This window comes from Leuciscus leuciscus (genome assembly GCF_965113295.1).
Source record: "Leuciscus leuciscus genome assembly, chromosome: 9".
Taxonomy (NCBI): Eukaryota; Metazoa; Chordata; class Actinopteri; order Cypriniformes; family Leuciscidae; genus Leuciscus; species Leuciscus leuciscus.
In genome coordinates, this window is record NC_138733.1 from 7,038,107 (window position 1) to 7,061,507 (window position 23,401).

Sequence of the window (23,401 nt, forward strand, 5' to 3'; positions counted from 1 at the left end):
AACATTTGCTCGCTGTGACACAGAACAATGCTTTCTAATATGATTCACTAGATCACTAGATCGGGTGAAGCTCTTCTCACACTGAGTACAGTCGTATGGCTTCTCTCCAGTATGAACTCGCTCGTGTGCTTTCAGGTTTCCAGACTGAGTGAAACTCTTGTCACAATATGAGCACTTGTAAGGTTTTTCTCCAGTATGAATTCTTTGGTGCTGTTTCAGAAATTCAGCTCTAGTAAAGCTCTTCCCACAGTCAAAGCACATATAATCTCTCACTTCATTGTGTGCTTTCTGGTGCAGTTTAAAACTGTACAGTCGTGAAAAACTCTTTCCACAGAGAGAACACACATAAGGCCTCTCATCTGAATGAACTTTAAGGTGTTGTTTTAGACTTGATGATGAAATAAACTCTTTACCACACTGATCACAGTTAAATGGTCTTTCTCCAGAATGAACACGCAGATGATAACTGAGACCTGATGCATCTCTGAAACTCTTTCCACACTGAGTGCATGTATGCGGTTTCTCTCCAGTGTGAATTCTCATGTGTATTTTAAGGGTTCCTTTCTCTGTGAAACTCTTTCCACACTGAGTGCAGGTGTGCGTCTTTTTGGCTTTTGTTCTCTGAATTGTAAAGTTACGATGTTCCTCCTCCACTTCATTCAGTTCTTGTCTTTGGTCTTTCACTCTCACCTGGTCTAAAATACACAGAAATCAGTTAGAATCAGTTCAAGTGAACTCTTATTTAATAGCAGAAAGCAACAGAGATCAGATCTTTCACTGGTCTAGTCATTCACTTTTTAATATATGTGACCCTGGATCACAAAACCAGTCTTATGTAGCATGGGTATATTTGTGGCAATAGCCAACAAAACATTGTATGGGTCAGAATTATAGATTTTTCTTTTATGCCAAAAATCATTAGGATATTAAGTAAAGATCATGTTCCATGAAAATATTTTGTACATTTCTCACCTTAAATATATAAAACATTTATTTTTGTGAATGGATGCAGCACTATCGCTAATAGAAATGGCCAATTTTAAAGGCGATTTTCTCAATATTTAGATTTTCCTGTACCCTCAGATTCCAGATTTTCAAATAGTTGTATCTCAGCCTAATATTGTCCTATCCTAACAAACCATACATCAATGGAAAGATTATGTATTCAGCTTTCAGATGATGTATAAATCTCAATTTAAAAAAAAAAATACCCATAAGACTGGTTTTGTGGTCCAGGGTCACATATTATATACATTATGCTATATACAAGGTTATGATCATTTGGATGTGTCAACAATGAAGAATCAATAATGGACACCAACCTATTTGTTCCTCAGTATCTTCGTGTTTTATTCTGGATGGTTCTGGATCACTCATGTCTTCAATCTCCTCTTTAATAAACTCCATCTTTAACAGTCACACAGATTTCAGCTGCTACTCCTGGAGTTTGTCCTTCTCTTGTAGGATGATGGGAATATTCCCAGTATTTATTGGTGAATTGTTGTGGGAGGGGCTTCACTGCAGGTGTGAACTGTGATCACTGTGTTTTTATCCAATCTGCATTTAAAAAGTACAGGGCCATCATGTTAAACTGCTGCTGAAAACCTCCTTGTCTTCAAAAGTTCCCTGTTTTCAGCTCATTCATTATGGTGATGTCTGAGATGTTCTGTAAATTGGCACATTAAGCTCATTTTATTGGTGTCAACAGGCTGAAACAAACTACAGCATCATCTCCTTTGATCCATCGGGTTTGAAATAAACATTAAGTGGTTAGAATCAGTTTAAGGAGGATAAATGTGAAAATTCAACCCTGATTTAATAACAGAAAACAAGAGATCAGGTATCTGTTTATTAAATATCCGATTTTTGACGAGCCAAAGGTTAGGTCTGTCATTCAATACAGTCAAGTCAAGTCATCTTCATTTATATAGCGCTTTTAACAATGTAGATTGTTTCAAAGCAGCTTTACAGAGATAAACATATAATTTAAGGTAACAGAGATTGTTTTGGCTTCATAGCGGTTCTTTAATAAAGTTATTTTACAGCTAAAGTTAGTTTTGATTGATTCGCTTCCGTCGCAACGATCATTTTTTTATTAAATTTGGGGCCGCTAAGACGACACCATTCTATCTACATAGACTTTATACGCTAACACTGCGTTGGATCGGGTCCAGGCGAAGGTCCTTCATCAGATCTGGATACGGCCTGGATCCGGCAGGCTGCGGGAAAACCTTGGGATAAACAAAGACACTAAAATTAGCGTAGATGCCATTCTTCTAATGATTTAACGAGTACATCAGGATTTATGGGAAGTGTTCCCAGTTCCAGCTGACCTAATCTATGCAGCCTAACATTGAATTATAGAAGTCTATAATGTATTATGTGAATGCTAGGTCAAAGAGATGTGTCTTTAGTCTAGCTTTGAACTGACTGAGTGTGTCTGCTTCCCGGACAATGTTAGGAAGATTGTTCCAAAGTTTTGGTGCTAAATAGGAGAAGGATCTACCGCCAGCAGTCGATTTTGATATTCTAGGTATTATCAACTGGCCGGAATTTTGAGATCGCAATAGACGTGAAGGACTATAATGCATTAAGAGCTCGATCAAGTTCTGCGGAGCTAAACCATTTAGTGCTTTGTAAGTGATCAGCAATATTTTAAAATTGATGCGATGTTTAATAGGCAGCCAGTGCAGTTTTGCCAGAACCGGGCTAATATGGTCATACTTCCTGGTTCTGGTAAGAACTCGAGCTGCTGCGTTTTGGACCAGCTGTAGTTTGTTTATTAAGCGTGCAGGGCAACCACCCAGTAGAGCATTACAATAATCTAGCCTTGAGGTCATGAACGCATGAACTAATTGTTCCACATTTGTCAATGAGAGCATATGGCGTAATTTAGATATATTTTTAAGAAGGAAAAATGCAGTTTTACAGATACTAGACACGTGACTTTCAAATGAAAGATTGGTATCTAAGAGCACACCCAGGTTCCTAACCGACGACGAAGACTCGACAGAGCAGCCATCAAGTGTTGGACAGTTCCCTTTCGAGGGAACTCGAACTGCGTCGGTGACGACACTAGGGGAACGCCCTTCAGCGTAGCGCGTCTGAATTTATGAATGAAACCGAATCCAATCCTATTGGCGTTGCGTGATGACGTAGCGTGTGACGGCATAAGCGGATGTATACAAAAGCACGCCGGCACACAGAAATGTCAGCTTTTTGCTATTCAGCAAGCGCTCTGTGTGTGTGGTGTTGTATGTCCTGTTAAGTCTGCATTACAATATAGAATCTAGGGGCTCGGATCTCGCGTTTGCTGAGGCTGCGCGTAGATTACAAGTCTACTCTGCAATCAGATTCTGTGGCTGGGATCTCGCGTTGGCCGAGGCGGCGCGTAGATCTAAGCTTTGCATTGCAATACAGAATCTAGTAGCTCGGATCTCGCGTTTGCTGAGGCTGCGTGTTGATTACGAGTGTACTTTGCAGTTTGCAATAATTCTGTGTGGGTGCGAGCCATGCAGTCAGTCCCTGAGGGGTGCTGGCTGTGTTCATTGAGAAATATCTCGCCGCACGCTGTGCGTTTCGGGTGTTTCAGCCGCGCCTGCTGACTTTCTTCTCGAGAGATGAAAGCCAATATATTGTGAAAGACTCGAATCTCGCGTTTGTTGAGGCAACGCGCGTTAAGGGTCTGCAATAAAAGGGACATACGCTATCTGGAAAATAATACTGTGGGTGCGAGGCATTCGCAGTCAGCTCCTGAGGGTGCTGGCTGCTCATTGTGAAATAACTCGCCGCACACAGTCGTGCGTTTCGGGTGTTTCAGCCTCGCGCCTATATTGACTTTCTTCTCGAGGGATGAAAGCCAATTTGTAACTGCTCGTATCTCGCGTTGCCGAGGCAGCGGGTAGGAGATCGTATAAATAAATAAATATATGAACTATCCAGTGGTTATGGCTGCATTTAATTCTGAGGAATTAAAATAATTAAAATATTCTGACTTTAAAACTTGGTTAGATATTTTAATTCAGCATACCATCTGAAGGAGAGTGTCGCTTCTAGAGGTCCCCCTCAAAAAAAAAAAAAAAAAAAGCAAAAGCTAAGCTTGGGACCCTAGGCGGCGCTCTCACCCACAGCCTCCCTAGAAAACTGATCTGAGGACCGTCTTTCGGTCTAGGAAGGCGAAGGGAAAGAGGTCCTAGCTTTTACGAGACCTCAAAGGGCCGCCCCCCCCGAGAGAGAGTGATCGAGGTCCCCTCTCTCATTGGGCCCTCAGGAAGCTAGCGTCAGTATCCCTGCCGTCTCTGTCGCTTCGGGGCACGCTAGCTTCCAGCGAGCACACGCTGTCCTGTCTGCCCCAAGGGCTTGCAGTCAGACAGCGTTTGGGTTCGCACACCGTGAGTCGTTGTCGGTCTTTCCCTGACGGTCCTCCGCTTCAGGGTGCCGTCAAGGACTCGCACATAACACTGGACACCAGCCCTGAGGGTGTTCCCTTGGGAAATTTCGCTGAGGCATGGCAAGCCTCGCGAATATTTCTCCATGGGTCCTGCGCACTGTAGAAGTTGGGTACAGACAGTAGTTCCGGGTCCGCCCACCAAGGTAAGTATCAACGAAAAAGGGTGGTCTGGACTACCGTGCACCCAGAGCAGGGTCTGGTGTTAGAACAAGAAGTTTACTCGCTGCTGGAAAAAGGGGTCATAGAGCATGTTCCTCCACCAGTCAGGGAGTCCGGGTTCTACAGCCGGTACTTCATAGTTCCCAAGAAGGATGGAGGGTTGCGTCCAATTTTAGACCTGAGGCACTTGAATCGGTCTCTGAGGAGGTTCAGGTTCATGATGCTCACTATTCCCATCATCGTGAGTCAAATCCAATCCGAGGATTGGTTTGTCCCGATAGATCTAAAGGACGCCTACTTCCACATCTCCATCCTTCCATCTCACAGGAAGTTCCTGAGGTTTGCTTTCGGGGGCGAAGCTTTCCAATATCTGGTTCTTCCGTTCGGCCTAGCACTCTCCCCTCGCACATTTACCAAGTGTATGGATGCAGCTCTAGCACCCCTGAGGCTCGAGGGCATCAGGGTGCTCAATTACATCGACGACTGGTTAATATTGGCCCAGTCGCGAGAGCTGGCGATTCGGAATCGAGATGTTGTCCTCGCCCGCATCCAGAGCCTGGGGTTAAGACTCAACATGAAGAAGAGCGTGTTGACACCAGCCCAGAGAACCACGTTCCTGGGAGTGGTGTGGGACTCGGTCACGATGCGGGCTCAGTTGTCTCCTGCTCGGATCGAGTCTATCCTGACCACAGTGTCCAGGTTAAAGCTAGGCCAGGCCGTCACTGTCAAACACTTTCAGAGAGTGTTGGGTCTCATGGCAGCAGCGTCCAGCGTGATACCTTCTGGCCTGCTACACATGAGAGCTTTACAGTGGTGGTTGAGAACCAAGGGGTTTTCCCCGAGGGGAAACCCATTCCGCTTGATAAGGGTTACGCACAGATGCCTTCGTTCCCTGTCAATTTGGAAGAAGCCTTGGTTCTTGTCCCAGGGTCCCAATTTGGCAGCGTTATGTCGCCGAGTATCTATTTCGACAGATGCCTCCCTCACGGGCTGGGGCGCGGTCATGGACGGCCGTTTTACGAGAGGCCTCTGGCAGGACCATCATTCCTCTTGGCACATAAATTGCCTAGAAATGTTGGCAGTGTTCCGGGCTCTGAGGAGCTTCCTGCCAGACCTCCATGGTCGCCATGTCCTTGTAAGAACCAACAACATGTCGGTGTCTTATTTGAACCGCCAGGGGGGTCTGAGGTCGCACCCTCTGTGCAGACTGGCGCATCAGATCCTCCTGTGGTCCCAGCGGAGACTATCGTCTCTCAGGGCGATGTATGTCCCGGGGGACCAGAATCAGGGAGCAGACGTACTGCCGAGGCAGGGGCTGAGGCCCCGGGAGTGGCGACTCCACCCAGAGGTGGTGGAGGCCATGTGCGTGAGATTCGGCCCAGTGGAAGTGGATCTGTTCGCGTCTCAAGAGACGTCCCACTGTCCACTGTGGTTTTCCCTCACGCACCCAGCCCCGCTGGGGTTGGATGCCATGGTACAGACGTGGCCGAGGCTACGTCTGTATGCTTTTCCCCCAATCGCTCTGCTCCCAGCAGTTCTGGAAAGGGTCCGTCGAGACAGAGTCAGTCTACTTTTAGTAGCCCCGTTTTGGCCGGCCCGAGTATGGTTCTCGGACATCATTTCATACCTGGCAGGCCCGCCATGGCAGATCCCTCTGAGGAGGGACTTGCTGTGCCAGGCGGAGGGCTCAGTTCTCCACCCTCGACCCGAGCTGTGGAAACTGTGGGTCTGGCCCCTGAGGGGGCACAGTACCTAGAAGCCGGCCTGTCAGCTGGAGTGGTCGAAACCATATTAACTTCCAGAGCTCCCTCCACGAGGAAGTTATACGGCCTTAAGTGGAATGTATTTTCCGTTTGGTGCAGAGAGCGTGATTTGGACCCAGTTAACTGCCCAGTGGCTTCAGTACTGGAGTTCTCCAAGACCGCTTTTCTGCCGGGCTTACCCCGTCCACACTCAAGGTTTATGTGGCTGCCATTGCGGCTTTCCACGCTCCTCTGGGTGATGGCCCGCTGGGGAGGCATCACCTGGTCGTACGCTTCCTACGTGGAGCCTGGAGGACGAGACCTGCGACTCGCACCAGAGTTCCCTCTTGGGACCTGGCAGTGGTTCTCGAGGGGCTGGCTGAGGCTCCCTTCGAACCATTGGAGTCGGCTGAGGCCAAGAACCTTTCGTTTAAGGTGGCCTTTTTGTTGGCCATCACTTCTCTGAGGAGGGTAGGAGATCTCCAGGCGCTCTCTATTTCCAATGGGTGCTTGGAGTTTGCTCCAGGCAACATTAAGGCCATCTTACATCCCAGGCCCGGCTATTTGCCCAAGGTGCCATCTAATGTGGCACGGGTCATGGTTCTGCAGGCATTTTATCCTCCACCTCATGTGACGGCGGATGAGGAGAGACTTCATCTGCTCTGCCCTGTCAGAGCACTGCAGTGTTATATTCAGAGGTCCTCCTCATGGCGGAAGTCAGACCAGTTGCTGGTGTGTTTTGGGTCGCCCAAGAAGGGGCTTCCCCGCCTCTAAACAGACCATCAGCAACTGGATCGTTCAGACTATTTCCCTGGCCTATCAGGTGCGCAAATTGCCTTCACCTATGGCCGTGAGAGCTCACTCCACCAGAGGCATGGCATCCTCTAGAGCCCTCCTTTCAGGGATTTCTATCCATGACATATGTGAGGCGGCTGGCTGGGCCACTCCGCACACATTCATGAGGTTTTACAGTCTGGACCTTTCCTCTACACCCGGTGCACGAGTGCTTTCTTCCTAAGTTGTGCCTGAAGACAGCTTCACACTAGGATGAGCGGGGTTCGTTGTGGTATAGTGGGTATCTCGTACCCCTAGTGTCGTCACCGACGCAGTTCGAGTTCCCTCGAAAGGGAACGTCTCGGGTTACGTATGTAACCCTTGTTCCCTGAGAAAGGGAACGAGACACTGCGTCGGTTCGCCACACCTCACCCCGCCTGGAGCACTTGCTTCATAGCAAAAGCTGACATTTCTGTGTGCCGGCGTGCTTTTGTATACATCCGCTTATGCCGTCACACGCTACGTCATCACGCAACGCCAATAGGATTGGATTCGGTTTCATTCATAAATTCAGACGCGCTACGCTGAAGGGCGTTCCCCTAGTGTCGTCACCGACGCAGTGTCTCGTTCCCTTTCTCAGGGAACAAGGGTTACATACGTAACCCGAGACGTTTTCTAGGTTATTACGTGAGGAAGTTTTTTGTCCAATAATTAGAATCTCTGTTTTTTCAGAATTAAGTAGTAGGAAATTACGGGTCATCCAATTTTTTATATCAGCTATGCATTCCGTTAATTTTGTGAATTGGTAAGTTTTGTTAGGTTTTGAAGAAATAACAGTGAAAGCTAATGCCATGTTTCCTAATGATATCCCCTAATGGTAGCATATGTACAGAGTGAACAGCAGCGGTCCTAGTACTGAGCCTTGTGGTACGCCATACTGAACTTGTGATCGATGAGACATCTCTTCATTTACTGCTACAAACTGATAACGGTCAGATAAGTATGATTTAAACCATGCTAGTGCAATTCCACTAATGCCAACATCATTTTTGAGTCTATTTAAAAGAGTGTTGTGGTCGATAGTGTCAAATGCAGCACTAAGATCGAGTAACACTAATAGAGAGACACAACCACAATCGGATGATAAGAGCAAATAATTTGTGACTCTAATGAGAGCTGTCTCAGTACTATGGTACGGTCTAAATCCTGACTGGAAATCTTCGCAGATATCATTTCTTTCAAGAAAGGAACACAGCTGTGAAGACACTGCTTTTTCTAATATCTTTGACAGAAAAGGTAGATTCGAGATCGGCCTGTAATTGACTAATTCTGTAGGATCAAGTTGCGTTTTTTTAACAAGCGGTTTAATCATAGCCAGCTTAAAGGTTTTTGGTACGTATCCTAGAGACAAAGATGAATTAATGATATTAAGTTACTGAAAGAAATACTTCCAGAGGTCAGAGATCCTCTTATGACCTCTGGAAGTATTTCTTTCAGTAACTTAGTCGGTATAGGGTCTAACATACATGTTGTAGATTTAGATGATTTAACGAGTTTAGTCAATTCTTCCTCTTCTATAACAACGAACGAATAAAATTTTCCCTCAGGGAGACTACAATGCACTGCCTGATGCGATACTGTAGTAGACGGTTGCATAGTTATAATTTTCTCCCTGATATTATTAATCTTATAAGTGAAGAAGTTCATAAAGTCATTACTGCTGTGTTGCTTGGAAACTTCGGTGCTTGAAGCTTTCTTTTTCATTAGTTTAGCCACCGTTTCAAATAAATACCTAGGATTATGTTTATTTTCTTCTAATAGGTTTGAAAAATAAGCAGATCTAGCAGCTTTTAAAGCCTCTCTGTAAGTAATCGAGCTCTCCTTCCATGAAATGCGAAATACATCTAGTTTTGTTTCTTTGTTTTCTCCATTTTTCTGGCTGCTCTCTTAAGGGCCCGAGTGTGTTCATTGTACCACGGCGTTGGACTATTTTCTTTAATCTTCTTTAAGCGCAACGGAGCAACTGTGTCTAAAGTGCTGGAAAAGAGAGAGTTAAAAGTTTCTGTTGCAATATCGAGTTCTTCTAAGCTATCTGGGATGCTGAGATGATGAAACTGATCAGGAAGATTATTGATAAAGCAATCTTTAGTGGCAGAAGTGATAGGTCTAACATATTTGAAACACGGAGTCGGCTTTGCAGCCTTGGCTAAATGAAGTTTACACGAGACTAGATAATGATCTGAGATGTCATCGCTCTGCTGCAGAATTTCAACGGCATCAACATCCATTCCATTTGATAATATTAGATCTAGAGTGTGATTACGACAATGAGTGGGTCCTGACACATGTTGTCTTACTCCAATAGAGTTAAGAATGTCTTTAAATGCCAATCCCAATGCATCTTTTTCATTATCGATGTGTATATTAAAATCACCAACAATTAGTACTTTATCTGCAGTCAATATTAATTCTGATAGAAAGTCCGCAAATTCTTTGATAAAATCTTTATGGTGCCCTGGTGGCCTGTATACAGTAGCCAGCACAAATCTCAAGCGTGATTTATCATTTATACTATATATTTTTACATTAAGTACTAACACTTCAAAATAATTATATTTAAAACTTGATTTCTTAGTGGTTTTGAAAATATTACTATAAATTACAGCAACTCCTCCCCCTTTGCGTTTCAGACGAGGCTCATGTTTATAACAGTAATCTTGTGGGGTGGACTCATTTAAAGTAATGTAATCGTTTGGTTTTAGCCAGGTCTCTGTCAAACACAGCACATCTAGGTTATTATCTGAAATCATATCATTAACAATGAGTGCTTTTGAGGTAAGTGATCGAATATTCAGCAACCCAAGCTTTAGCATTTGCTCATCTGTATTATAGCTGTTTTTTATTTGTTGAACATCAATTACATTTTTAAGTCCGCTAAGCGGACTTTTCCCTCCAGAGACGCACGTCGGTAAGTTAGGAAATACACTTGCGCTCCCGGGGGCGGTTCAGCGCAAAGAGGAGGCGTGTTCCGGCGCAAACGTTCCTTCATGCTATTTTGCAGGTTTAGAAAACAATTGCGCCACTAACCAGGAAAAAATAGTTTAAAGTAAGTTGCGCGTTGCGCATGTTATTTATATGCTATTTTAAGGGCGCATGCTTGGCCATAATCAATGTAGCGTGTACGCAACGCGCACTATGATTCTCTCATCTACACAGAAGCAGCCGTTTTCATTTTTGCAAATCATACATTATTACAATAGATAGATAGATAGATAGATAGATAGATAGATAGACAGACAATTTATTATAAAAGCATACATCTAGCTTACACATTTACCCAAATTATCATACGCCTGTTTAACCGAAGTTAATTTGGGTGGGTTTCTCCATTTCAATGTAACTTCTCTCTCTTTTACGGCCGTGACGAGAGCGTTGCTCTCCTCGGCTGTGAACCGCTCCTGGCGCGCGCCTGGCAAATCCGCCATTACAATAGCAATCCGCTATGGAAAAAGTGCGTCTGCTCTTAAAGGGAATGTGAGATGACTCTCTGATTGGTTTATTTCACGTTACGCCCAAACCACACCTATGAATAATGAAGCTACTTCAGATCAACCCCTTTTAGATTTGCGCCTGGCGCAAGAGTCATTTATCCCGCCGGGAAAATAGCAACAGCGCCCAAGACCCGCCCACAAAGTTACTTGCGCTTTGCGCTTGATTGTTAAATGATAAAAATTGTTCCACTCTTTGCAATTACACTGATTGCTGGCATGTCTATTTAAGTGGTGGTTTGAATGTTGGTTTTAATGTATCAAACATGGAATTTTCCCAGTTGCCAAATATCGTAATGTAGTGATTACTTTCATTTCTGGCGCTATGGCATTTCTGTGCTGTGTCGGAGATGTTAGCGTGTCTCTAATAAGATCAGTCACAAACATGATCCCTGCACGATCTAATCTATAGTGTCTTATTAACTCACTGTTATTCATTGTCTGCAACACATTTCTTCTCCTTCTTCGTCTTTCTGCCATTTTCTCCTCTGCTAAAGAAACTCTTAAGCCTCTTAAAAGTCCTCGTCCGTGCTCCTAACAATTTTGACCTTAAGACCTCTTTTAAGGGTTAAGATGCTTTCTGAAGTACTTTTTTCTTTACTAGGAGTTTTTCTTTAATTTTAAGAGTAAACGCCCACATGTCTAAGAATTTTCTTCGAATTTTGTCACTAGGAGCTACTCTTTGCATTGAGATTCTTTATGAATACGGGCCCTGATACTTGATACTTGTAAAAATCCCTGGGCCCGTATTCATAAAGAATCTTTTTTCTTTTTTATCATTTAACGACACAGCACAGAAATGCCATAGCGCCAGAAATGAAAATAATCACTACATTACGATATGTGGCAACTGGGAAAATTCCATGTTTGATACATTAAAACCAACATTCAAACCACCACTTAAATAGACATGCCAGCAATCAGTGTAATTGGAAAGAGTGGAACAATTTTTATCATTCTAAGCCAATCAAATTCCTTATAGGAAATTAACAGCATGGTAAATAAAAAAAAAGGATTTATATACACATATATAATGTGTGTGTGTGTGTGTGTGAGAACGGTCAAATAGGAAAAATGACGCATGTAATTTCAAAGTGAAGGCTTAGAATAGACCCTATACTTAAAATCACTTATTTTTTCTTTTCTTCTTGGACAACCAACCAATCACAGTCTTCAAAAGATTGTGTCATACATAGCAACGGGGTGAACCCCGCCTCCTCACTAAGATGAAAGTTTTTGTCTTTTCCTTACTCAGAGTTGCTCTCAGATCGGTCCCGAATCGCTTTTAAGCTAAGACTCCTACGTAAAAGTTTTTAAGCTAAATTAAGAGTTTTCTTAGAGGATTCTTAGAATCTTTATGAATACGGGCCCAGATCTTTAATGTGTCAAAGGTTAGTTTTGTCATTCCCTTGTTAAAACAATCAAACAGACGCCAGATTATAATAAATGTATGATCGTAGAGTTGCATTTTCTCTGTTAATATAATTATAATGCTCATTATTTCCCAGTAACTAGATCTGTTGAACTGAAGCTTTGATACCTTAATGTTTCTCAACAGTCAACAATGAAGAATCAAGAATGGACACCAACCTGTTTGTTCCTCAGTATCTTCATGTTTTATTCTGGATGGTTCTGGATCACTCATGTCTTCAATCTCCTCTTTAATAAACTCCATCTTTAACAGTCACACAGATTTCAGCTGCTACTCCTGGAGTTTGTCCTTCTCTTGTAGGATGATGGGAATATTCCCAGTATTTATTGGTGAATTGTTGTGGGAGGGGCTTCACTGCAGGTGTGAACTGTGATCACTGTGTTTTTATCCAATCTGCATTTAAAAAGTACAGGGCCATCATGTTAAACTGCTGCTGAAAAGCCAAAAGTTCCCTGTTTTCAGCTCATTCATTATGGTGATGTCTGAGATCTTCTGTAAATTGGCACATTAAATTGTTTTATTGGAGTCAACAGGCTGAAAACAAACTACAGAATCTTCACATTTGAAATTTCACTTCAGTTCTTATCAAGGAGGATAAATGTGAATTTTCAAGTGAACCCTGATTGGATAATAGAAAACGAGTGAGATCTGTCTATCAAATATCAGATTTGTGATGTACCAAAGGTTAGTTTTGTCATCGTCTTGTTAATAGTCAAAATGTGAAAGATAACTGGTGTACATGATTATGATCTAAGTGCATTTATGCCATATAGTCCTAGATTATTTGCTTATTTTTCACAGCTCTTATGATTGGTATCTAACAATATATAAACTAATAAAAAACAGCCAATGATTATCATGCATTTAAACTAATTGAAACAAATCATAAAATCAGCCCTTTTTTTTTTACATTGTAAAGGATGTTTGTGTAACTACAGAATTAAACAAGAAAATCTAGTTATTCAGATAATAGGCTAAATGTTTTGTCATTGAACTTTCATTATACAACTCAAATTACACACCAGTGAATGCTGTCAGACAGCAGATTTCACCTAAATTAACCACATCTGCAGTTTATTGACAGAGGACAGACAATCAACACACACACCTTTAGATTCACTGTCTTTCAGCTGAATGATGTATAAGAAAAGATGTGCTAATTACCATCCTCCCTGTTCTGTAATTCATCTAATACACAGGTCACATACACTCACCTAAAGGATTATTAGGAACACCTGTTCAATTTCTCATTAATGCAATTATCTAATCAACCAATCACATGGCAGTTGCTTCAATGCATTTAGGAGTGTGGTCCTGGTCAAGACAATCTCCTGAACTCCAAACTGAATGTCAGAATGGGAAAGAAAGGTGATTTAAGCAATTTTAAGCGTGGCATGGTTGTTGGTGCCAGACGGGCCGGTCTGAGTATTTCACAATCTGCTCAATTACTGGGATTTTCACGCACAACAATTTCTAGGGTTTACAAAGAATGGTGTGAAAAGGGAAAAACATCCAGTATGCGGCAGTCCTGTGGGCGAAAATGCCTTGTTGATGCTAGAGGTCAGAGGAGAATGGGCCGACTGAGCCAAGCTGATAGAAGAGCAACTTTGACTGAAATAACCACTCGTTACAACCGAGGTATGCAGCAAAGCATTTGTGAAGCCGCAACACGCACAACCTTGAGGCGGATGGGCTACAACAGCAGAAGACCTCACCGGGTACCACTCATCTCCACTACAAATAGGAAAAAGAAGCTACAATTTGCACAAGCTCACCAAAATTGGACAGTTGAAGACTGGAAAAATGTTGCCTGGTCTGATGAGTCTCGATTTCTGTTGAGACATTCAGATGGTAGAGTCAGAATTTGGCGTAAACAGAATGAGAACATGGATCCATCATGCCTTGTTACCACTGTGCAGGCTGGTGGTGGTGGTGTAATGGTGTGGGGGGCACACTTTAGGCCCCTTAGTGCCAATTGGGCATCGTTTAAATGCCACGGCCTACCTGAGCATTGTTTCTGACCATGTCCATCCCTTTATGACCACCATGTACCCATCCTCTGATGGCTACTTCCAGCAGGATAATGCACCATGTCACAAAGCTCGAATCATTTCAAATTGGTTTCTTGAACATGACAATGAGTTCACTGTACTAAAATGGCCTCCACAGTCACCAGATCTCAACCCAATAGAGCATCTATGGGATGTGGTGGAACGGGAACTTCGTGCCCTGGATGTGCATCCCACAAATCTCTATCAACTGCAAGATGCTATCCTATCAATATGGGCAAACATTTCTAAAGAATGCTTTCAGCACCTTGTTGAATCAATGCCACGTAGAATTAAGGCAGTTCTGAAGGCGAAAGGGGGTCAAACACAGTATTAGTATGGTGTTCCTAATAATCCTTTAGGTGAGTGTATATGGCTAAAAAATATGTTAACATCAAAATGAAAGCTACACACATTCACTACACTAAACGACATTTCCACACACTCAATCCACCAAGATTATATGTGGAGAAATTTATTAACAGTCAAAAACAACAGTCGGCAACATAAAACAAACCCGTGCTTTAATAAAACTCCAAAAATATATCGAACTGTTGGCGGAAAAACAAATAAATAAACTTGTTCCGGTTTTATGTCTGGATATAATAACTGCTATAAATAATATAAACTCAAAACTTAACTCAATAAAGCCTATTTTCACTCTTTAATGCAGAGACCTACCTGACTGACTCTCTCCTGTCACGGGCTGTTCTGACTGAGCGCGCGCGACCGGTCCAATACAAATGACGTCACTCACAGAACAAACTCAAAATATTACTTATAAACAAAAGAGGTTCCGGCTATGATGGCAGGCTGAACACATGTGTTTGTACCGAGCTGCCTAGTTAATCTCCCAATTTTGTTTTGAAAAGTACACAAGTCTCATTTACACCTACCTAAAATATCATTTAAACACTCCGCGTGTGTTTTGTGTCCTCAAAATGCAGAAATCTTCTCAACAAGTTACTCACCCAAAGATTATCATCCCTCCAGCTCATGGCTCGACTCCAGCTCCGGTCTCAGTCGATTCAGAGATGGAGGTACAGACCGATCCTGCAGTTAAAAGTCGTGACTCATCTCATTTAACCCCTATAAAGCAAACACCCTGAAAAAAATAAGGCCAAACTCTGCTACAAGCCATCACTTCATTGACTGCTCGTTTTGACTCACAAGACGAAAAATTAGAAGAAATAATGACTCAAATGCGGAAGAACAGTGCCATGATCGCAGAGATTTCCAAGGCTGTAGAGTTCAATGCCACCGAAATTAAAGAATGCAAAGAAAAGTGCCTAGAGACGAGCAAATCGCTTCTGCATTTAACAACAACACACAAAGACTTGGCGAGCAGAACATCTGAACTCGAGCGGTATAAAAGAAGATGGGACCTCCGGATCTGAAGGAGAGGCCTGAAGAGGATCCCCGTGGGGAAGTGATCTGTCTTATTGCTGAAATCGCACCGCATCTGGTTCAGAAATTAGAAGTCATTGTTGACACAGTGCACCGAATCGGCAAGAAGGAACTGGGGAAACCAAGGCAGATGATTGTGCAGTTTACCATGAGGAAGTACAGGGATGAAATGTGGAAATCATCTAAGAACTTGTCAGTCTGTCAGGACCGTGGAGTCACAGAGGATTTTACGAAAGAGGACCGGTTGGCCCGTGCGGCGCTGTGGCCTTTGATGAATCAGGAACGAAAAGCTGAAAAGAAAGCATATTACTGTGGACCATTCGGTTACGTTGAAGGAAGATGCTAGCCTGGGTTTCCCCATGCTGCCTTGCGCAGCGCGATTTTATTCACGCTGCTTGGCAGCTTGGACACCATGGACCAGATTTTCCCCTCAAAAAGGGAACCAATCACAGAACGGGGAGGGAGCAGCAAGACGATGTCTATGCGACACACCAAAGCAGTTTGTTTATATCTATGGATCCAACATGGCAGCAGACGCGAAGTTACCTTTCGATGCAGCCTTAGATAGTGTTCTAAGTAGTTTAGAACACTATCTAAGAAACACAGAAACTAAGTAGTTTCTGTCGCTCTACATACGTCATCTAGTATAATTGAAACGATTGGCTATGAGCTACGTACAGGCGCATTTGATAGACATTCGTAGCGCCCAATAAATGGCTCTGGGCATTCGTAAACCACGCCTCAAATACGAGAAAATTTACGACGTTGACACGCTTGCAAATTGTTCAAAATGCCGCAGCTAGATTGCTGACCGGTTCTCGAAAGCGAAACCATATCACTCCAATTTTGCTTTCATTACATTGGTTGCCAATCCGTTACAGGATTGATTTTAAGATTTTGTTGTTTGTTTTTAATTCTCTAAATGGTATGGCACCACCCTATCTCTCAGATTTGTTGCAGATATACTCACCATCAAGATCACTTAGGTCTTCTGACCAGAAACTCTTAATTGTCCCAAGGCCTAGACGCTAATTTTGGGGCGATCGTTCTTTTTCAGTGTTGGCTCCGAAACTCTGGAATAGTTTGCCGTTGCATATTAGAACTGCCTCCACAGTGGTATCTTTTAAATCTCTTTTAAAAACTCATCTTTTTTCTCTGGCTTTTCTGTCTAAGTCTAATTGCTGATATGTTAATAGCTTGTTTGCTTTTTGAGAGTAGTTAGATATGTATTACACTGTGTTTTGTACTTTCGCTCTTTGCATGTTTCTACAAATTGTACAGAACATTGGTCAACTACCCGTTGTTTTTAATTGTGCTTTATAAATAAATTACCTTACCTTACCTCATTCAAGTGCTTGCACACTTTTTTTTCTTTTTTACATCTTACACTTTTTTTCTCTCTTTTTGGTTTTTGTTTAAATGTTTCGAGTTAAGTTACCACTGTCGTTCATGTCATTAAATGTTAGGGACATTCAATACAAGGTCAAAAGAAAGGCAATGTTCTTATATTGTAAAGGTAGTGGTTCTCACTGTATTTTTCTACAAGAAACGCACTCTGTTGTAACTGATGCTGCTTTTTGGTCCAGTAACATTTTATTTTGCCATGGATCCTCCCACTCAGCAGGAACTGCAATTTTATTTAATAACTGTCCAGGGAAAATAATGTCTTCTAGATCTGATCTCAGTGGACACTGGCTAGCAGTAGTTTTAGACATTGAAAATATTTTTTTCATATTAATGAATGTATATGGCCACAATAATTCTAAACTGAATCAAAATCTACTACATGAGGTATCTTCTTCTTCATGTGGTACCAGATGAGACGCACTATAGACATCCACCCAAAAGCAATACTTCTCGGCCAAACCCTTTAATTTCCCACTTTTGCACTAATCTTAAATTGATAGATGTGTGGAGATATTCCCATCCTAATCTTAGACAGTTCTCTTGGTTAAGATCTAATACTTCCAGCATGTCAAGAATTGATTATTTGGCTTATTTTTAGATAACTTGCTTTTATTTGTTAAAGACTGCGCTATTTCAGCAGCGCCTTTGACAGACCACTGTGCCGTTTCTCTATTAGTTAAGACACTTAAAGAAATAAGGGATATTGGAAATTCAGTTCTGATTTGCTTAATTAATTTTACTTAATTTTATTAAAAATAGTAACTTCAATTCTCATAAAGCTAGATGGGAGTTTCTCAAATTTAAAATATGTGAAATTTCTATTAATTACAGTAAAATACTTGCCAAAGTAAGGAGACAGAAGGAACATAAGATTATTCAAGAGATTAACAAATACTGTAGTGAAGGTATGTTAAAGCTGCAGTCGGCAAGTCTGGCAGATTGGGTCGACTTAGCAAAAATGTTGAATGTTTACAACTCTCATGCCCCTCCCCCACTACCAACGAGCACCCGCCCATCGTCAGTGCGTGTGTACCTGATTTTCTGTGAACGCGTCCGTCTCTTCAGCATCGATCAACACCATGGACTCGGAGGTAGGCTGCCCTGGCTAATCTATCCATAGATAGCAATAACCAAGGAATTGGAAGCTTGTTAGTAGATTTTCTCTCCGCCATCACGCTTCGTACAATCTTCAGGCGAACTTCAGGCGTGTCGTGTGCATGTGATATTGTAACTGCGCGAGGGAGAGGGGATCTGTGGCGTGTGCACGACCTGTGATTGACAGTCAGATCTCACACCCCCCTGCGCTGATTGGACCTGATGAAGCGGAAGCGGTGGATTTTGCAAAACAAATAACACGCTCCAGGTGGAGTTAGAAGCTCGGGTTTTTTCTAAAACCACCTTATTTATGTTGTTCTGTCGGATTATAGTGTCAATTTCACTGAATTTGATCAAATTTTTTTTGCCGACGGCTGCTTTAAGTGATGCCGGAAAAAGAAAAATAGTCTCTCTACAACTAGAACTGGGCAATCTTTACATTAAGAAAGCCAGAGGTGCATACAGTATACACAGTACGTTCCAAAGCTAAATGGATCGAAGAGGGAGAGAAAAGTACTTCTTACACTCAAAAAAAAAATTCATTGGATGAACATGATTTTATCATGCCACCTATATTCCATCTAAACAAACCAAGTTAAGTCAACCAACCTTTATCATATTATTTGAACACAAAATAGATGTGTTGGTTAAACATGATATTAATATTTCCATTAAACTAATTTTAATCTTTTTTGAGTTACATGTTCATTCTTAGTTAATTTAGTGAGATTACTTTGAGTGTACAAAAAACACACAGAAAACATGCAAACAATTTAAAATTTTATTTTTTTTAATTGGGCTTTAACATGCACCAGTTAAGTCTGAACTGCTTTCTTCACTTTAAGTATCCCATTCATCTGAGTGTTTGTAACATGACATATAAGAAACATTTAGCTAACAAAATCTTGGCTCTTGAGAAAACTGATCCCCAAGCAACGCTTGCAGGACTTTAACGCCCCTTTTTTCTTAACACTTCTAAAAATTAAGCAATTTTAACACTTTCCTTTTTGGGAATTTGTAAGGTAAACCATGGCCTGATACAGAAAAATTTTACATTTTGAAAATAAACATGAATTTAACAAACAATTGTGAGTAACAATTTGAGCTGTAAAATAATAATAAAAAAAGATTGTCTGATGAAATACTGGTGTATATATAAAACATAAAAATAAATAAATACATACCTTAAATACATAAAAACCTTACAGCAGCTTGCTGTGATGAAATCACATGAAAATTATTTTGATAATTCTAAATTACCAGTGTAGCTTATGTTCCTTCACATCTTAAAAATTAAGCCATTTTAATAATACCCATTTTGGGAATTTGTAAGTGTAAACCTTGGCCTTGACACACACAAAAAAAGTAAAATTTGAACAAACATGAATTTATAGCAAGTGTGTAACAACTGCTCCAGTCAGTTGTCCCTTTGGTAAAACACTGTTGTAGTCTCAGTCCATCTTTTTCAAGCTCACTTACTCCAAAAGCTTGTTTTTGAGGAACTGTGCCTTGGATGACAACATCTGTCCATTTAGATTTAGAAAGATCTTCTGCAAGACTTCAAAAGTGCATTTGAGCTCTGGTGGGTAGCTCAGGTTCAAACAGTATATCAGTCCAAATAACAGAGCACAAGCCTGACTATTCAAGTCACTGAGCACTTCCACACCTTCAAGGACACCAATGTCTGCTGGGTCATCGTTAGACAGCGCTCCCTCCTTCAGTATGACATACACTCCTATCACAGTTTGCTCCATGGTACTTTGTGACTCAAATTCTGAATCCTGTGGGATAAGAGCACAAGCAAAAATTTGCTCAAATATTTATTACAAGAAATGCACACTTAAACACTCACTGGCCACTTTATTAGGTAAACCTGTAAAGTAAACTTCAATCCAATACAGGAGCTCTGCTGTGAATCCTACATTTACAAGGTTATAATTATTCAGTTTTTAAGATGAAACTGTCAGAAAGGTGATAATTCTACTGTTTATTATTGAGGTCACAGTGGGTGCTGGAGTATAATGTGGTGCATTATATTATAAGATTGTAATAATTTATTTGGCCACCATATTTAAAATAAATTAGGTGGCTAAAACATTAGAACCACTTTGGAATATAATGCACTGCAATAAAACAAAAGCATACATGTACAGTTTCTGATGCCATTTTTTTAAAATGCAAATTAGGCCCCTTGAGAGCTCAACCGATTTGAATAAAAAAATATTTGTTTTCGTGCATCAACCAATTCACATAAGAACTGTGTACCATCAGTTTCCTATAAATAAACAATTTGTCCAGCTCAGTTATTTGACAAAGTTATGTGTTCTCTCAAGTCACATGTTTGTTGTAGCAAATAGGGGAAAACACGGCCCAAGTACAGATTCAATGGGCTTTTAAAACTGTATTTTCTTATCAACTCACCAAATATGCCTTCACTAGTTTTTCAGGGTCTTCATTCAAGTAGGTGCACAGAGACTTGATGACACAGGCTCTTCGGGTATGTATAGTGTCATTCTGTGGGGTGGGGACAAGATTAACTCAAACTTCAGTGGCGGCACAGCTTAAGAGTACTCTGTGGGAAGAAAATGCATTGAGAATGACTATTAAATATACACAATTTAAATATACACAAACATAATGATTGTCGTTTCCAAAACAATGGTGTAGTTTATAATGCTTAAGCAATTTGTACCTACAACTCTCCTTTGTAACACACTGCCTGCACTGCCACATACACGTCACTGAAAGAGAAAGAAAAGGAAAGGTCAGTAATCAAGGATAGTTAGTTATACATTATATGTGAGTGTTAAGAAAAACTACTTACATGTAATTAAGGTGAGGTTCACACCAGAAGAGCATGGGGACAGCTTTATATTGTGATGAATTTCATCTTTTGTATGAAGAAAAGAATCATTTTCGCTGTAAAAAAAGTAAAGAAAAAAAGTGTATAAGACTGACTTCAAAAAATGGGCCAAAGAAAATACCACTACTGGCTGCTGTTACTAAATATAAAGTTTTACTTATATTAATAAGTATATTCCATAAATAAAACATGTATACCTATTCAATCATAACTTTAACTGCCATTTATTAGGACACTTCAAATATGGTCGACTGCATCATAGATTTTACTTGACAATTTTTGCACACTGTAATCAATAAGCTGGGTAGCATTAAGTAACATGTTTGAAAAGACAGAAATGGCTAGATACAGAACGTTTAAATTAATATTTTGCTGATATACATACATGAAGGCCAGGCCAACATAAAAATGGCACATTACGCTAACGTTAACGTTAGCTAACGTTGCATTAACTTAACGTACAAACAGAAAAAAAACGGGAAAAAAACGGGTGTATGATGTTTTCGACTCTGACGTCTGCATTCAATTTATCTCCTGTTTTACCCTCCCATTGTTGGGGTAGAGTTATATTTGCTGAAAATCAGCGAAAAAATTGCTAGAGTTGCCATATTCCCCTTTAACGTTAAGGTGAAACTCGTATCGACAAAGACACAGAATTGAACCCAACACATGTGCTTCAAGTCTGGGAAAATAAGCCTGCTTAGAAACATCGCAACAGTGTCTAATAACTTAGTTTTATCCCACAGTAATAATTACAAATAGGAACATATATCAGGTACTTACCCTCAATATCAAGGATGCAGAACGATTAGACCGCTCACAAAACGTCAGGAATTTCAGCCTTCTCCACAGTACATTTGAGCCCGCCGCGTGTCCCCGAACTTCCCGCCGCAGTACTGAGCATGCGCAGTGTGACTCACCAGAGAGAATTGTTGATATGAAGCGCCTCAATCTCATTGAATCAACAAGTGCAGATCTAATTCATTCAATTATTTCTTAATTTAGTTCCAACTAACAAGAATGAATCATTTAACACAAGTAAACTCGTTATATTCTTATTAATCAGACATATTTTTATTTAGCAAATCAAGCAAGTGGCTAGTTGAGTTTTTTGAGTGTATTTTTGTAGATTAGAAAAAAGATGACAATCGAGCAATTCAATCCTATCATTAATGATAAATGGTATTGAAAGCACGGATCCTGCTCTAATAAGTAAAAACATCAATTTTACAGTGATCGTTGTGATGCTAACTTGCGTATTGAAGAACTTGATTTAGTGGTTCAAAATCTTAAGATAAACAAATCTCCTGGCCCTGATGGCCTCACAGCTAACTTTAAAAAATTGTTTTGGAAAGATATTAAACTATTGTTATTTAATGCTTTTGTTGAATCTATAGAAGACAAGTCTTTAGCCCCCACTATGAATCAGGGTTTGCTTACCTTAATCCCTAAACCAGATAAAGACCTGAGATATGTGGATAACTTGCATCCATTTACATTGCTCAACAATGATTATAAACTTTTCTCACATACTGTATATATGTTAACAGGTTAAAAGAGGGCATACATAATTGAATCAACGAGTCACAATCAGGCTTTCTAAAGGAAGATCTGTTCATAATAATAATAGATTAGTTATGGATTTGGTGGAGTACAGTCACTTGATAGATTACATTTTAAGAAGACCTTTGACATGATATGTCAAAAGATGTTTTTCCGATGAGGTTGGAAAATTCTGCACACAATAAACATCAGAATATACTTTCTACTGTCAATAAAAATTCCAAATTTTTAAATCTTATTGCGGACACTCATTTTATGGCGTTTGTTCAACTCATTGACCACAGTACATTGAAAGTAAACATAACCGGAAATAAGTGAGATGTACCATTTCCAAATGGAAGTGCGTCACGAAGCTCAGTGCAAGCGGTCCATTGATTCATATATTGACTAATAACTGATTGTTGTTTTTTTCTTACATTTGCTTCCAGTCTCTTTTAATTTAGGTATTTCTTTAAGCTTTCAATCAAAAAAATCTATAATTTTCTTGTTCTCCAGCATATAAAACACAAATCTTGTGGCATTTCACAGAAATAATAGTTTATTAGTTAAGTAACTACCAGTGATGCGCGGGTTGATCCAAAATGAGCGGTTACAAGTCATCCAAAAATATTTTTAATGATATTCGGGTTGCGGTCGGTCGGGTCGTTTGAAATAAAGATGCCAATTAAACTTTTGTAATTTATATAGTACTACACAATTTTCTATGAAATACACAGGCCTACACTTTATTGGCTGAATAACTGGCGCGAAGATGACGCACGAGCTCAGTCTGCATGCAGGTACTTGGCGAAATTGCCTAAGCCTAATACAAGTAGGAAATCCTTATACATTTAGAATTTTGAGCGTTATTAACTTTTGAATAAATGCTGATGCGGGACAAAATGCCCGATTTCCCAACACGTTGAACTGAGCA

The 23,401-nt window shown here is 40.8% G+C and overlaps 2 long non-coding RNA genes across 2 annotated transcripts in view; both read right to left on the reverse strand.

The window, feature by feature from the left end:
* LOC309506498 overlaps positions 1–23,401 on the reverse strand; it is a 301,633-nt gene that overhangs the window by 146,291 nt on the left and 131,941 nt on the right. The gene's annotated exons all lie outside the window — the stretch shown is intronic.
* On the reverse strand, positions 19,750–22,038 carry LOC309506882. Its single transcript, XR_014208962.1, has 5 exons — positions 21,709–22,038; positions 20,887–20,981; positions 20,755–20,803; positions 20,484–20,634; positions 19,750–19,843 (listed from the first exon to the last, which is right to left on the reverse strand). It is a non-coding gene; the product is annotated as an uncharacterized lncRNA (long non-coding RNA).